This window comes from Pinus tabuliformis, chromosome 1_2 (genome assembly GCF_031772625.1).
Source record: "Pinus tabuliformis cultivar Carrire ecotype Pingquan chromosome 1_2, CPIR1, whole genome shotgun sequence".
In the NCBI taxonomy this organism is placed as follows: Eukaryota; Viridiplantae; Streptophyta; class Pinopsida; order Pinales; family Pinaceae; genus Pinus; species Pinus tabuliformis.
Window position 1 is genome coordinate 294,690,311 of NC_142298.1, and position 17,059 is coordinate 294,707,369.

General features: G+C 40.6%; 1 protein-coding gene across 3 annotated transcripts in view; it reads left to right on the plus strand.

The window, feature by feature from the left end:
- The window catches only part of LOC149205501 (phosphatidylinositol deacylase), a 301,939-nt gene that overhangs the window by 203,910 nt on the left and 80,970 nt on the right, over positions 1 to 17,059 (plus strand). The gene's annotated exons all lie outside the window — the stretch shown is intronic.

Below are 17,059 nucleotides of genomic sequence, written 5' to 3' on the forward strand. Positions count from 1 at the left end.
TATCTTTAGTTCAACAAGCAATTACCAAGGCAATAACACAAAGATCACAGACACCACATGTAGGCAGACAGCCAGGGCAAAATCTCTATCTAGGGGAAAACCCTGTCAACAACTCTTCCTTAATAATTTCATGAGATGATCCAAGACTCTTGACCTAGACACAAACTTCCTCCACACCAAGTTAGCCCTTTCAGCAACAACTTTGACCTAGCAACTTCGACTTAGCAGCAACAATGTTGACCAGCAGTTAGCCCAACAAAAACTTCGACCCAACAATTAGACTTCGATCCAACAACACTTCGACCCAGCAGTTAGACTTTGATCCAACAACACTTTGACCCTCCAGTGGTGGACCAGAAAATCTACATGTGTGAGAGAGAGATGACCCAAAAATTCGGTCTTGTCCTTTCCAACAATTCTCCTTATCTTCTTGGAATTTCACAATTTTTTCTTCCTCATTCTCTTGCATATCGAACTTGTGTGTGAGATGTATCCAAATGAATTCGAAATGCTTGTATATATATGTTTCTGGTGGGGTCAAATTACCCAATTTGAGGTCGACTTGATCTCCTTAAGGCCGACTTGGTGTGGAGGTGACAAATAATTTATTTGACTTAATAATAAATCTTTTTACATGATTCAAAAGCCCAAGAAGGGTCTCTTTAAATGAACAGTGACTCTAATGACTTAGAATAAATCCTAGAAGTCCTCAATGGGGACTTTGACCTAAAACACGATGACCTAAGCATGAAATCCATGCTTTAATAAGTCATATTAATAATAATAAGAATTTCCTTTTCTTTCTTTTGATAAATGCATTTCATTATGACACAGTACAATTTATCAAGACCGAACCTAGTTCCATTCTTCAACACCCCTACTAACATCCCAAGGTTTACAAAGACGAAATTGAGAAGGCCATCAAGGAGTTGTTGAGGTTGGTTCACATCTGGCCTAGCTCTCGTCCTTTCGCTTCTTCAGTGGTCATGGCTAAGAAGGACAGTACCTTGTGGGTTTGTATTGATTTCTGGGCTCTTAACAAGAGAACAATAAAAAATCGATATCCTATCCCCAAGATAGATGAGTTGATGGATGAACTGAGGGGAGCTAAATACTTTTCGAAGATTGACCTTTGCTTAGGCTACCATCAAATTCGAGTTTGGGAGTAGTGTTGAGAAATCTAGGGTAGCTAGATAAGGTGTGATTTCTCTTCAATTTGATAATTGCTTCCGATGTTCTTTCAGGTTTTCTTGATGTACTTATTATTAACTTCATATTCTCTTATTATTATAGTGTTCTAATCATCAAACAACTACCAAAACATGAAGATCATCAAAACAAATAGACACAAGATGTAGGCTGCTAACTAGGGCCAAAACCTCTCTTAGAGAGGAAAACCCAAAAATAATCTCTTCTCTTCTTATAGAATCATCAAATGACGAATTCCAAGACCTTTGAAACCCTAGACCAAGACCCCTCCAAGACCAAGTCAACCTTCCTTTCAATGTATTTCAGCTCAACAAAGTCAACTATAGTGAAACTTCTCCAAATCCTCAACTTCGACACTTACAACAATTTTTCGTCCTCTTCTTCAGTCCTGCAAATATCGGCCCTCCTGCAGTCGCTGCAACTTCGCATGTGTGGGAGAAATATGGTGGAAGAGGTCTCCTTCCTTCGCTTAGGGTGCTTCTTTCTTTTTGGGAATGAGGCTTCCAAACTTGAGTCTTTTAAGAACAAATTTTGGCTCCTTAAGATGATTACAATTTGATCTTGTTGCAACGAGAATGATGCCCTAGTTCTTCGCATGTGTGGAGGTGAAAGTATAAAAAATCAAACTATCAATTTCAACTTTCCTTCGCTTGACCTTTTGATCTCCTTGTGCTTGTGATTAAGCTTTCTTGATGATCTCTCAAATGAATTTGAGTGGCACTTATATATAGATGTCCTTGGAGTAAGAACTACCTTGACAAGGCCGACTTGATCTTGGAGGGGTACTTTGACACATTTAACTCAAAAATAATTTCTTTGACTTGTTGCAGGATGCCCAATGGGGTCTTTCCAATATGAAAATGACTCCTATGACTTTTTACAATCATGAAAAATCCTAGAAGCACATAATGGGTGCTTTGACCTAAAAGAAATTGACCATGAGGATGAAACCCCATGCTTCATAAAACGACAATAATAATTTTTCTTTCTTTTTCTTTACATAAAATCAAGAGTACATGAGATATTATGAAGACCGAACCTAGTTACACATTTCAACACTCCCTCTTAAGTAGTGAGGTATTCATAATACGTTGATGGTACATGGACATTCTCATACTGAAGATTCTCATAAGGAGAGTTGGATTGGTACGCCATCTCTTAAGCTATCTTTTCGGCTTATATCAGTGCATCTCATCTTATCAACCAACATTGTTATATAGCAAGGCCTTGACTAACAACTCTATCTCTCCACTAGAATAGAGCACAATGTTGGGGAGATAATGATTTATAGACACCTTCATCATTGTCTCTCAAGGCACATACCCCATCCGAATGTTCACAAGGTATCTCCTTTTAGGACGATTTCCCTCTTGGAATTATAGATCCTCAAGGAATCTCCTCTTAGACTACTCTTTCCTATTGGAGGCCCTACCTCATCATCAAAGAGTATCGGTTCTCGAGACTAATTCTATCCTCAAGAAGTATTGGTCTTAGTTGCTTACCCAATCCTCCATTCTTTCTTCATGATGTGAAGACAAGAATGATGTGTCTATCTCTCCCTCTCAAGTCTCAACTAGGGAGGATCTATTTATTCTTTTGCACATAAAGGGAATATATCCAAGCTCCCTCTCAACTAGGAACTTTCTTCAAGTGTTAGTTATCTTTTTTTGTTTTTGATTTTTTTTTTTTTTTTTTTTTTTATTTACTTGTGGAGATCATGGTAGTATCAGCTTCTAGTAGGACTCCTTCTTTTGCATCATCATGTCATGAGTGAACTTCGACTTCTTTGCACATCATGGAGCTGTCTCTTTCTTTGTAGTAGGGTTTTGGCCATCTTCCACATCGCTTTCCTTTTCAACGAAAACACAACGTTGAACTAATCAATGCTAGTCATGTCATACTCTAATAATTTAAAGTGAATGTCTTCGTCATCATTTGGTTATCCTTCATATTGCTACTTCCTTTTGAGTCTTTTTTCTCATATTCTTCCAATATCATCCATTCATATCATGTGTACTAGTTGTAGGTGAATTTCTACATCCTTCTACCAGGTAGCCCGATCATATCTAGCTAGATAGTCAAATCATCAATATTAAAATTACCTTATCATGATAGCCCATAAATTCTATAACAAACTTCCTTCTAGAGATCAATATTCTCTTGCATACAATATCATAGTTCTTCTTCAAGATATCCATGAACTTGTCACCAAGTTTTCTTCTTCATATTCATTGTAGTCTTCATAACTTCTTCCTTGGAGATGTCATTGCCAACCTTCTTACATTCTTCAAGAGATCATAATGAATATCAATTGTGCCATGTCATTCATGTCATCTTTCTTTTGTCAAGGTGCCAAATTTTGCTCTTTGCTTCCTCTAAAGTCAACATTCCTTTTCATGCTTCATCTTTATATTTCAACGAGATTCTTATTAATCTTTCAAATATCAATGTGTTTCTATTAGGAGCTCATCAATTGGAAGCTTCATTATCATGTTCATCAAAGTCCTTATATTTCCCTCTTTTCATCATGCTTATCATCATCAGACACGAGTATTACTATATTTTGGTCTTTCTTCCTTCTTATCTTTCTTTACTTGTAATCTTTAACAAGTACAACCAAGCAAAATATACAAATACAAGAGCATGATGCCAATTATGTCAATCTAGGGTTTTGGTTATGAACCCTAGACATCACATGACCTAACTCTTGATTGGGTATATTCTTTTAGTGGAGATACCAACCCTAGATATCAAATCTTAGGATTTACTCAATTCTAACCTAGATTCTTTTGGTAAACCTTAGGCTAGGTTTTTCTTTTTAGGGGAATAATCAGTTAGGGTTTTCATCATTCTAGGGTTTTTCAATTTGAATCCCTTCTAAAGTTTATGAACCTTAGATGCTAAAAACCTTCAACAAATGTAAGGTCTTTGAACACTAGATTATTAGGCTAGAAAACCCTAATTATCCTTTAGAACCTTTTTCAAATCATAGTATGAAATGCTTTTCAAAATAAACTGTACATACCTCTTCCTTTGTCTATACTTTCTTGAGCATCTTCTTCCATTTAGCCTTATGCTGCAACTATCACAATCCTTTCATCCTTTCAAACTTCTTACTAGAACACTGCTTTGATAGTAATTTTGGCTCGAGTAGATTCTTGTTCTACTTTCATGATGCCATAAAGACAATGACTTTTCCAACAATTGAAACTGTACCCTCTACTCTTATTGACATGGTCATCTGGTATATTGAAGATCTTTGAGATTTTCTTTCTCTTTTTATCATTCTTTCGAAATATGCCTTTGATGATCTGGCTCTTTCCCAATCAATTTTTCTTGATGTCATGTTACCATCATCAACTATACCTTGTGATTGTGTTGCTGTCATGTGATTGACATATTTTATTGATACTTTGTCATATTATAGTTGTTGAATTGTCTACTTATTAATGTGACCTTGCTTTGTATCATTGTGACACAACTGAGTAGATACTACGACATGTTACTATGACTATTTTCCTTTCATTTATATAGATCTTAGTCTCGAGTTTCTTTTACTGGAGTATTGATTTTTATAGTTTGATTGTTCAACATAGAGAGGAGTGCCTTGGATTTGATCCTTACCTTTTATCGCAAAAATGTGCTTTGGATATTCGATATTTATACATAAGTGAGTCTTCAATCTCTGCGTGGCACTTGCCATACTTGTAGAGCAAGGTTTCTTTTCCAGAAATGATTAGATGAGGCCTCCATCATAGGATTCCTCCATAATCTACTAGGATATGTAAATCTGAGGTGCTAAAATCTTTTAAAATTTTTAAGAGTTCTACAACTTTCACAAGAGTTACTTTGCAAAATCCTAAATTCAAGATTATGTAAATTCTTATGCAATTCTTAGATTCTTTAAATTTTCATGATATACAAATTCAAGACCTAGATATATTGATTTCTATCTTAAAACATATGCAACATATATACCTAGATATGATTACTATACCTTTGCAAAGATCTCGACCTTTTTGTACTAGACTCCTTAGAACATATTGCGTAGTCTGTTAGTTTTTGTAGCATCGGATGTGTTCTAGCTACGAAATTCTGTGGAGAGGCTAGAATACATGAGATCTCCAAAACCCAGAGATCGTTTCTTGAAATTCCACCTAGAAATGACTTAATTAGATTATTAAACAATTTTTTAAATATTTCCTAACTCTAAACTTAGGGAATATGGTTAATTAATCATAATTAATTAAGTCAATGTGATAATCTTCTAGAAACTCACACGTATCGATTTCAAGATGATCCTAGCCATCGATCAAAATTTAATCTTGGCCTTTGGAGTCCTAACGAAGGATTATAAGAAGAAGACTGTGGGCACTTGGAGAAGACGCTTGAGAAGTTCAATTTCATGTGTAGATCGATTTCCAGAGTAGCAATAGTCAGTTGCCAGAGAGAGAGCTAGTGAGATCAAAGCAGTGAGAGGGGCAGAGACAATGAAGCCGAAGGAAGATTTCTAGATCCGATGAGTGCATTTGCAGAGAGGCAAGTGAGCCATAGTGAGGTTGACGCAGAGCAACGCGGTAGCCTCAGAGGCGATTTCGAATTTGCTGGGGAAAGCCAAGTTTCCGTGCCAGAAGCTGGAGAGAGGTTCCAGAGGCCAAGAGAAACATTTTCCCAAACAACAACAATATATAGCATTAAATTTAAAATTTTCAATAGAGTATAACCATTTAGAATATCAGAATTTATCAATTTGATGTTGAGTACCTACCTAGGGTTTTTGTGGTTGAAGATACTTTTGATTTGCTCTCGCTCCTGCTCCCATTACCAAAATGACTAGAACCTCCTTGTCAAACTGAGCACAACTTCAATACCTAGCTCTAAAGTACTTTAAATTTGAGGTACTCTGGCTGCCGTGCCTAAAATTTCAAGGACAATTGAGCTCAGATTTCCATCTATCAATGACATAGAATTTCCTCCTTTCTGTAATTTCCCCTTCTCTGTAATTCTTCCTCTCTGTAACCCCCCCCCGCCCCCCCACTTGGTCTCTGAGTGCTTGGATAAATACTTGTCCTCAGGCCGTCGCCTCTTTCTTCCACCGCTCTCATCCGATTTTCTACCTTAGTCATCTATATTTTCTACATTAGTCATCTATTTTACGTGTTACCTCAAGGTGAGGTACTTTAATATATAAAGGTTGATAAGTTTAATTTTTAATTCTTTGTAATATTTAAACAAAATGAAATTTAATACATAACTTTATTTTATAATATTAAAATAAATGAATAGTTATCCATATAATTATATTAAGTGTTTGATATTTTAAAAATGAATATTTAAAATGAATTTTAAAAAATGAATATTAATATTTAAAAAATGAATATTTGCACATATTTACATTAAGGGGATTGAGAGTGTTAATTTTATTTAATAACCTTATAATTTTTAAATATTTAATATGTTCTTTTGAGAGTGTCGAATTTTTAGGTAATACTTCCCTTCTTAAATAATTTAGGTATTTGAACGTCTTTCATAATTGTTTAATAAGTATACTAGTGCAAGGCATGCTACATATGCATATGTAGCTATCATATGCATACATTGTACACACGCTAATACCCTTTTGCATATAAACCAAAATGGGTCATTATAAGCAGACCAGACGACTTGAGGAGTAGCTGGTTCGCACTGAGTGCAAAGGGACTGCGCTAGGGGGATGCAGTAGCTATGCAAAGCCAATTTTGACAACTCAATTTGAGGTGAGGTCAGAGGCTGAATTTTCCTGTGGAGTGAGGAGATTTCCTCACTAATTTTTCTTGCCTGTATTTCTCTGTAGGATTGCCAATTTCAGCATCCAGTTGTACTCAGATTATTTCACTGGTTCTTAATATTAAAACCCTCAGTTGCTGCACTGGTTTTCCCAAGTTGGGTTTTCCTGGGGATTTTTGTCCAAAAATCACTGTGTTTTTTTTATCTGTGCGCTAACATTTCTTCCAGTGCTCATTCTTCCACAATTTTATTTATGTAGGTTGCAATGTGAGTTATTTAGTATTTGCTGTAGGAAATAGTAAATAAATTGTTCAAATTAATTAACAATTAGGAGAATAATTTCCAGTTGCGACAATAGGATTCCGGCTGTTAGAATTTTCACATGGTATCAGTGTGCAGTTGATTAGACAGAGAGCTTAGTAGCGAAGAAATGAGTTTCGTTGTTCAGTGTGGGCAATAGATCGAAACTCTGGAGGCAACGCGATCACTTTGTCGAGAGGTTGAGTTACGTGAGTGAAGGATAGAAAAATTCGATCTCTCCAAATCGAGTGATTTGAAAGGTAGAGGGAGCATCCCAGTACTTTCGCAGAGTAGATCTCTAGTTGGGCGTAATAGTTTTGCAATAGTTTGCTAGAGCAGAGCTAGTGTTGGGTGGAACGAAGAAGAGCACACACTGAGGGAAAAATTTCCTCAATGAACTTCTAGTCTCAAGAAGTTCGATTTTCCTTGCAGAGCATCAGCCATTGTAATTTGTGAGTAGAGTTTCTCATTCCAGAAGGGAGTGCGAATAGCTAGGCAGAAGGAAAGAGGAGATTTTCGACATTTGTTGAGATGACCACAGCTGGACTTCGAGATCAGGACAAGTTGGATGGAGCTTCCAACTATGTCATCTGGAAGGCAATGATGTCCTCCCTTCTAGATGAATATGGCCCGAAACGATATATTGATGCAGTGGTAACAGTGCCCCAGGATGCAGATCAGTTGAAGGGGTACAAAAAGGAGATGGCGCGGGCAAAGAGATTGATCCTAGATGGTGTCTAACATCATGTTGTATCACACATAGTAGCCAAGGGAACGACCAAAGAGTTGTGGGATACACTTTCCACGTTGTACCAGGGAACTTCCGAGCAACGAAAGATGTACTTGGAGGAGAAGCTGAGGCTCATCCGAACGCAGAAGGGGGAAGGCATAAAATCTTTCCTCACCAGGATTCAGGAGGTCCGAGACCAGTTGTGAGCTATTGGGGCAGCATCTCAACCCACAGAGCTAGTGCAATTGGCACTAAACAATGTCTCCGAGGAGTGGCAGGTATTCGTCCAAATTATTTTGGGCAGAGATACCTTTTCAAGATGGGACAGGATGTTGAGACGAGCTCTATTGAAGAGCTCCATCAGTGGCAACAACAACAGATTGAAGCAAGTGAAGGAGGAGGAGAATGTGGGCCTTGCATTGAAGGGTCCCAGTCAGGGATAGGGGGAGCAGAGAAAGAAAAAGGACCTACCAAAGGTCGAGTGCTTATGATGTGGTGAGCTCGGTCACTACAGTACCCAGTGTCCTCTCAGGAAGAAAGACAAGGAGGAGAAACAGGACAAGCAAGCAACATCGGCAGAGATCGATAGGCTTTCCTCTAGGTTGGAAGAAGACTTCGCCATGTTTGCTGATATACCTCTAAGAGTGAGGTGGAGTGACCTGGTTTTGTAGCCCAAGAGCGTTACAGATGGGTAGGATCCTTGAGGAGTCCATCTCTTGGATCAATACCTTGCTACGGGGGCCCACAGTATTCAGTGGCAGGATGAATCAGTGATAATAGATGCAGTTAGAGACCGAGTGACAGTTGCAGATTAGTAACAGTCAGATGTTGGGGAGCGCAGTGCAGAGTTGGCAGCAATGCAATTGGCACAATGTAGAGTCTTCAGTAGACAAAGTAGTAGCTAGTAGCAGCCAAGACTCGGGAGACAGATGCATTATACTGATCACAGTTGATTCAGTATTTAGGATGCTTCTTAGTTGTAGTTGTTGTAGTTGTAACAACAACGGATGAGAGGGAGTTGTAGTGTAGATGTAGTGTTCGCCGTAGTTCAGCAAGGTTAGAAGCAACACAAATGCAACATATATCAAAGTTGCGTAGTGATTGGTCCACAGTATGGCCATACATCAGCAACATGACAAGAGATGATGTAGAAACATGGTGCTGCTACGGGATGTGCAGTAGAGCACTAGAACGCATTCCTCACTAAGAGGGAGTGTTAATTTTTGTAGCATCAATTGTGTTCTAGCCACAAAATTCTGTGCAGAGGTTAGAATACATGAGATCTCCAAAACCCACAAATTGTTTCTGGAAATTTCGCCTAGGAATGACTTAATTAGATTATTAACCAGTCTTTTAAATATTTCCTAAGTCTAAACTTAGGGAATATGGTTAGTTAATCATAATTAATTAAGTCAAAGTCAGAATCTCCTAGAAACTCACATGGATCAACTTCAAGATGATCCTAGCCATCGATTAAGATTTAATATTGGTCGTTGGAGTCCCAACAGAGGATTATAAGGAGGAGTCGATGGGCACATGGAGAAGATACTTGAGAAATTCGATTTCATGAACAGATCGATTTCCAGAGTAGCAACAATCAGTTGCCGGAGAGACAGCTAGTGAGATCGAAGCAGTGGGAGAGGGGCAGCAACAATGAAGCCAAAGGAAGATTTCCAGATCCAGTGAGTGCATTTGCAGAGAGGCAAGTGAGCCACAATGAGGTTGACGCAGTAGCCTTTAGAGGCAGTTTCGAATCTGCTGGGGAAAGCCAAGTTCCAGTGCCAGAGCTAGACAAAGGTTCAGGAGGCCAAGAGAAACATTTTCTGAGATAGCAACTTACCAGACGACTTGAGGAGTAACTAGTTCGAACTGAGTGCAGAAGGGACTGCACTAGGGTGATGCAGTAGCTATGTAGAGCTAGTTTGGACAACTCAATCTGAGTTGAGGTCAGAGCCCGAATTCGCCTGTGGAGTGAGGAGATTTCCTCACTAGATTTTTTTTGCTTGTATTTCTCTGTAGGATTGCCAGTTTCGACATCCAGTTGTACTCAAATTATTTCACTGCTACTTAATATTAAAACCCTCAGTTGCTGCACCGATTTCCCAAGTTGGGTTTTTTGGGGGACTTTTGTCCAAAAATAATTGTGTTTTCTTCTAGCATTTATTCTTCTGCAACTTTATTTGTGTAGGTTTTAGTGTGAGTTATTCATTATTTGCTATAAGAAATAGTAAATAAATTGTTAAGATTAATTAACAATTAAGAGAATAATTTCTAGTTGTTGCAATAGGATTCCGGTTTTTGGAATTTTCACATTGTCAAGTATCTTGATTTCACCTTGCAAAAGGTGTTCGGATTCAATTGGACAAATGACGATGCTTTCTTGATGATTATGCTTTTTACTGAAGTAGATTCCCTTTCCAAGATACTTTAAGGTGAGAAAGTGAATGACGACTTTTTCTTCAAGGTGTTGATGTCTCTTCAATATGAGGATGGTCACTTGATCTCCTTTTCTTGATGTTGATGTCGAATGTGGGAGTCTTCTCAAGATATCTTTCTTAAGAGTAAGTTTTTCTTCCAAGAGTCCTTCCTTCAAGATGATGATGAGGTCTTGAGTAAGTTCCTCTTTCTTGGCCCCTTGTATTCTTTTTGCTCAAGTTAACTTTAAATGATCTTCAGGCTAACTTCTTTTGGTGAGAAAGTGAATGACGACTTTTTCTTCAAGGTGATGATGTTTCTTCAATATGAGGATGGTCACTTGATCTCCTTTTCTTGATGTTGATGTAGAATGTGGGAGTCTTCTCAAGATATCTTTCTTAAGGGTAAGTTCTTCTTCCAAGATTCCTTCCTTCAAGATGATGATGAGGTATTAAGTAACTTCCTCTTTCTTGGCCCCTGATATTCTTTTTACTCAAGTTAACTTTAAATGATCTTCGAGCTAACTTCTTCTGGTCATTGTTGGAATTTCTAAGTTTAACTCGTTAGAAATTCTTCCTGTACTATCTGATTTATTTTCCTACTTGTTCAATTACTTAACAAGTAATTTACCATGTAAATACTGAAAATAAATACAAGTACAATATCAACACATACAGATCATCAACTAAAAGTAAACAAGCACACAATTGACACCGTTGTTTTTGGACTAATGTCCTTGGAAAAACCCAATGCGGGAAAACCAATGCGGCTATTCAAAGGGTTTTATTATTAGGTGACTTTAAAATACAACCTGGGTGCTAGAAATGGCTCACCCAAGAGAGAATGCCCTCAACAGTAGTACCTCTCAGTCGGAGACAAATATTCCGGTTAAATCACTAGATGAATGATCCCACAACAACATTGTAGCTTCTGCTGCTCTGTGTCACTCTGATAGGGACTGCGTCAACCTATCCATCTCTCCAGCTCTCAGTCTGTCCCACGAACTTCTCCCAGCGCTGCCTCTAGGCCCTGTGTCAGCCTCTCTGGCCATACGTCAGCCTCTCTGGGCTCTGCATCAGCTTTTGGAGCCTCTGCGTCATCCCCTAGACCCTCTGCGTCTCACATGTTGACCTTGGATGCCTTTGCATGGTCATTGGCTGCCTCTGTGTAGCCTCTAGCTGGCTTTGCGTCAATCTCTCTCGGCTTTGCGTTGATCCTCCTGGTACTAACTCTGCCTTTCTGCTATGTATTCACTGCCCCTCAACTGCAACTCAGATCACTCACTCGATATCCTTAGCAAACCTTGCCCCAAAAAATCAAATTCTTGATCTCTCTTGGTGTGTTCTCCAACTGACCCTCAAGCCTTCTCTTATACTTTTCTTGTTGGTCCGTCAACGACCGAGATTAAATCTCTAATCAACGGCTAAGATTAGATTTGGCTTGATCCATGACTTTTAGAACATTCTAACCTAGTTTTATATTAATACCCATTAATATTTTATTTGTCCTAAGTTTAGACTTAGGAACTCCATTAAAAAAATTAATTATTTTAATATATCCCAAATAGATTAGAATCTTCCCAAACCATTTCTGGGTCTTGGAGATATCATGTGCTTTAGCTTCTCCACAAAATTTCATGGCTAGAGCACATTTGATGCTACCCCAAATCAACACTCCCTCTTAGCAAGGACTGTGCTCTAGTAATACTCCTCACTAAGTATCACTCTGATTATCCGACATTGGTCCTTGTGTTGATGCTAGGCCTCCCCGCCCAATATCCTCTGCACTGTTGCATCCTATACTGCTGCCCATGGCCTTGCCATTGCCACTGCTACATCTGTACGATAGCTCCCTCTGCATCCATGCTGCTGCTGGTCCATCTTGCCAACACTGCATCTGCACTACATCCCCTCTCATCATGCTACCCATAGCACTGCCATTGCTAACTGCTACACTGCAACTCAGTTATTGAGAAGTAAGTAACTAATCCACGCAACTCTGACATCCCTGTTAGGCTAGAGACACTCCCGATGCTGAAGCTCCCTTTGCCGCTAACAAGTGCTCCCTCTACTGACCTCTACGCTGCTGCAACAACTCCCTGCCTCTCGCGCCATTGCACACTTCTCTGTGCCATCTTGCACTGGTGCAATACTCCCGTGCCTCTTGCACTATTGCAGCCTGCAAACCTTGTGCTGTCTTCTGACTCCTGCATTGTAGCACTCTCTGCTGCTCCATCCGCATCCGTCTCTACCGACATCCGCCAGTCCTGCTACTCCTCTTCGGGGCTACTGTAGCAAGGTATAATCCAAGAGGTTGGGTACCTCAAGGATCCTGCCCCTCATCGCCTGTAGTCCTCCTGACTATAGCTCAATGTCTCCCCACTTCTTCTCAAGTGGCACATGTGCACTCATGGCACAATCGTCATTTGTCTTGAATTCTTTCTCCGCCTTAGTTGGCACCACCTTGGTCTCAGAAGCCTCTCCCTTGCTCTTCATCCTTGGACACTGGTTCACATAGTGACCCAGTTCCCCACAATGGAAGCACTTGACCTTGGAGAGGTCCTCTTTCCTCTTCTCCTGATTTCCTGTAGATGCGAGAGCCGCATCTTCTTCTTCCTCCTTCTTGATTCTGACCCCCTTTTTGCTACTCCCTTGGTTACCCGTCTGATCTCTTCTTGACGAAGAGCCACCCACAGTTCCTCCCAATCTAGAAGGCTCGACCTGCCCAGTATGCTCTAGAAAAATACCTCCCAATCTTCTGAGATTGTGTCCAATGCGATTCTCACCATGAGTTCTTGATCCGACATGGCCCCTATGGAAGTTAGCTAATCAAAGATCTCCTTCAATCCATCGAGGAAGACATCTATCTTCTCTTCCTTCTGCATTTGGTATGATCGCAACTGATTTTCAAGTAACATCTTCCTTTGCACGGAAATATGTTGGTACAATTTCTTCAGGGCTTCCCACATCTCATTTGTTGTTTCCTTCTCGGCAATATGCGACACCACATGATCCCTGACCCCATCAAGGATTATGCACCTTGCCTTGGCCATTGCCTCCTCGTACTTCTCATTTTCAGCGGGGTCAACTGGGATCGCTATCGTTTTCAAGGCGAAGTGCTTGATGTGATACCTGTCTAGAATGGAGAAGATCCTGGCCTTCCAGACTATGAAGTTGGAAGCTCCTTCCAGTCTATCCTGATCTCTCAGTCCATTCACTGACATCTTGTTGCTCTTCTTCCGACTCCTCTGAGTCTCTTTACTTCTTTCCTGGAAGTCTTTGGTTCGACTCCCTCTAAGTCTCGATTTCCTTTATGGAAATCCCTCTTCCTTGGTCTTGCCCTGTTAGCTACTGTTCTGACCACAATACCCCATCAACTTCACTCCACAAATTATCCGCAGCCCCCTATACCCCAACAACTTGAAGGACCGAGCCTCTAGGCTTTGCGCAATCCTGGGATCGACAAAATCTGCACCTCTTGGCCATAGTGTCGATCCTTCCCGATTAAGAAAGATGACCGGGCACTGCATATGTCAGGTCTGCTCCTCTCTGCCTTTGTGCTAATCCTCCTCCTGGCTTGAACTGATGATGTAGGCCCTCTGTGTCATCCCTTCCTTGCTGCTTTTTGCTAGGAACAACTTCTGTCACTCGGGACAACTGTTTTTGCTGCTACTGATCTGCTCGGCTGATGCCTTCAGTTATCCTGTGATCTACAACCACGATCTGATACCATGTTGGAATTTTTAAGTTTAACCCGTTAGAAATTCTTCCGGTACTATCTGATTTATTTCTTCCTACTTGTTCAATTACTTAACAAGTTATTTACCATGTAAACACTGAAAATAAATACAAGTACAATATCAACCCATACAAATCAACTTAACTGAACGTAAACGAGCACACAAGTGACATCGTTGTTTTTGGACTAATGTCTTCGGAGAAACCCAATGCGGGAAAACTGGTGTAGTTATTTAGAGGGTTTTATTATTATGCAGTTTGAGAATACACCCTGGGTGCCAGAAATGGCTCACTCAACAGAGAATGCCCTCGGCAGTAGTACCTCTCAGTGGGAGACATATATTCCGACTAAATCATTAGATGAACGATCCCACTGCAACAATGTAGCTTCTGTTGCTCTGCGTCACTCTGATAGGGACTGTGTCAACCTATCCTGCTCTCTAGCTCTCAGTCTGTCCCGCGAACTTCTCCTAGCGCTGCCTCTAGGCCCTGTGTCAGCGTCTCTGGCCCCGCGTCAGCCTCTCTAGGCTTTGCGTCAGCTTCTGGAGCCTTTGCGTCATCCCCTAGACCCTCTGCGTCTCACACGCTAGCCCTCTCTTGCTTTGCGTAGCTCCTAGCTGCCTCTGCATGGCCACTGGCTGCCTCTGCGTGGCCACTGGCTACCTCTGCGTGGCCACTGGCTGCCTTTGCGTAGCCTCTAGCTAGCTCTGCGTCAACCTCTCCCCCTCTGTGCTGATCCCCCTGGTACTAACTCTGCCTCTCTGCTATGTATTCATTGCCCCTCAGCTGCAACTCAGATTACTCACTCTATTTTCTCAGCAAACCCTGTCCTAGGAAATCGAATTCTTGATCTCTCTTGGTGTGTTCTCCAATTGACCCTCAAGCCTCCTCTTATACTTTTCTTGTTGGTCCATCAACGATCGAAATTAAATCTCTAATCAACGACTAAGATTAGATTTGGCTTGATCTATGACTTTTGGAACATTCTAACCCATATTATATTAATGCCCATTAATATTTTATTTTTCCGAAGTTTAGACTTAAGAACTCCATTAAAAATATTAACTATTTTAATATCTCCCAAACAGATTAGAATCTGCCCAAACCATTTCTAGGCCTTGGAGATCTCATGTGCTTTAGCCTCTCCACCAATTTTCATGGCTAGAGCACATCCGATGCTACCCCAAATCAACACTCACTCTTAGCGAGCACTGTGCTCTAGTAATACTCCTCATTGAGTATCACTCTAATTATCCGGCATCAGTCCCTGCGCTGATGCTAGGATTCCCCACCCAACATCCCTTGCATTGCTGCATCCTGTACTGCTGCCCATGGCCCTGCCACTGCCACTGTTGCATCTGTACGACAGTATCCTCTGCATCCGCGCTGCTCCTGGTCCATCCTCCCAACACTGCATCTGCACTGCATGCCCTCTCATCATGCTGCATCGTGTTGCCCATAGCACTGCCACTGCTAATTGTTGCACTGCAACTCAGTTACTGAGAAGTAAGTAACTGATCCACCCAACTTTGACATTGCTGTCAGGCTAGAGACACTCCCGATTTTGAAGCACCCTCTGCCGCTAACAAGTGCTCCCTCTACTGACCTTTGCGCTACTGCAACAACTCCCTGCCTCTCGCACCATTGCACACCTCTTTGTGCCATCTTGCACCGGTGCAACACTCCTGTGCCTCTCGCACTGTTGCAGCTTGCAACCGTCACGTTGTCTGGGGACTCTTGCATTGTAGCACTCTCTGCCGCTCCATCCACATCTGTCTCTACTGACGTCCGCCAGTCCTTCTACTCCTCTTCGGGGCTCCCGTAGCAAGGTATAATGCAAGAGTTTGGATACCTCAAGGATCCCTCCCCTCATTGCCTGTAGTCCTCTTGACTATAGCTCGATGTCTCCCCACTTCTTCTCAAGTGGCACATGAGCACTCATGGCACAATCGTCATCTGTCTCGACTTATTTCTCCGCCCTTGCTGGTGCTGCCTTGGTCTCAGAAGCCTCTCCCTTGTTCTTCTTCCTAGGACACTGGTTCGCATAGTGACCCACCCAGTTTCCCACAATGGAAGCACTTGACCTTGGAGAGGTCCTTCTTCTTCCTCTTCTCCTGCTTTCCCGCAAATGCGAGAGCCTAAATTCAAAAACAAATCTAATTGTAGAAATGAAACTTCTGAAAATCAAAGGAAAGACCATTCTAAGAAAACAAGAAATCTAAGTTATAGAAATAATGCAGCAAAAACTCAATTAGAATATTTTCTTGTTTCTGCTTTTTCCAATTCTTCTTCTGCAGATTTATTTGATAGTTGGTTAGTTGATAGTGTTGCTTCCAAACATTTTACTGGTTAGAAAGAAACACTCTCTAATCTAGTTGAGAGAGAGACTAATTTAAATGTTATCCTTGGAGATAATTCTGCTCACTAAGTTAAAGGTCATGGTTTAGTTTCATGTCAGTTAGATGATGGCAAATATATTTTTCTGCCAGAAATTTTGTATGTATCTGGCTTGGAAAAGAATGTTGTATCCATATATGCTCTAGAAGATAAAGGAATGCAAGTTGCTTTTATTAATGGAAAAGTTCTGACTTGACCTTTGAACTCAAGTATGAGAGAGACCACCACTCTTGGATCAAAACGTGAAGGGATTTACAAAGTCAGTGATAAACCCATTCATGAATTGGTACATGATACTGATCTAAAGTGTAATGATGGCATGTGGGTTGTTTTGAATAACTTGGGTGGATATCGTTAATGAAATCTTGGCTATTCCACTCTAGCCTTCTTACAACTACCTTGAGTCCTTACCAAGTTGAAGGAATTTAGAGGAAGTAACAACCTATAATAGGCATTAATAAAATTAACCAAGACCACCTTACTTCACACACTCACCTACAACTTT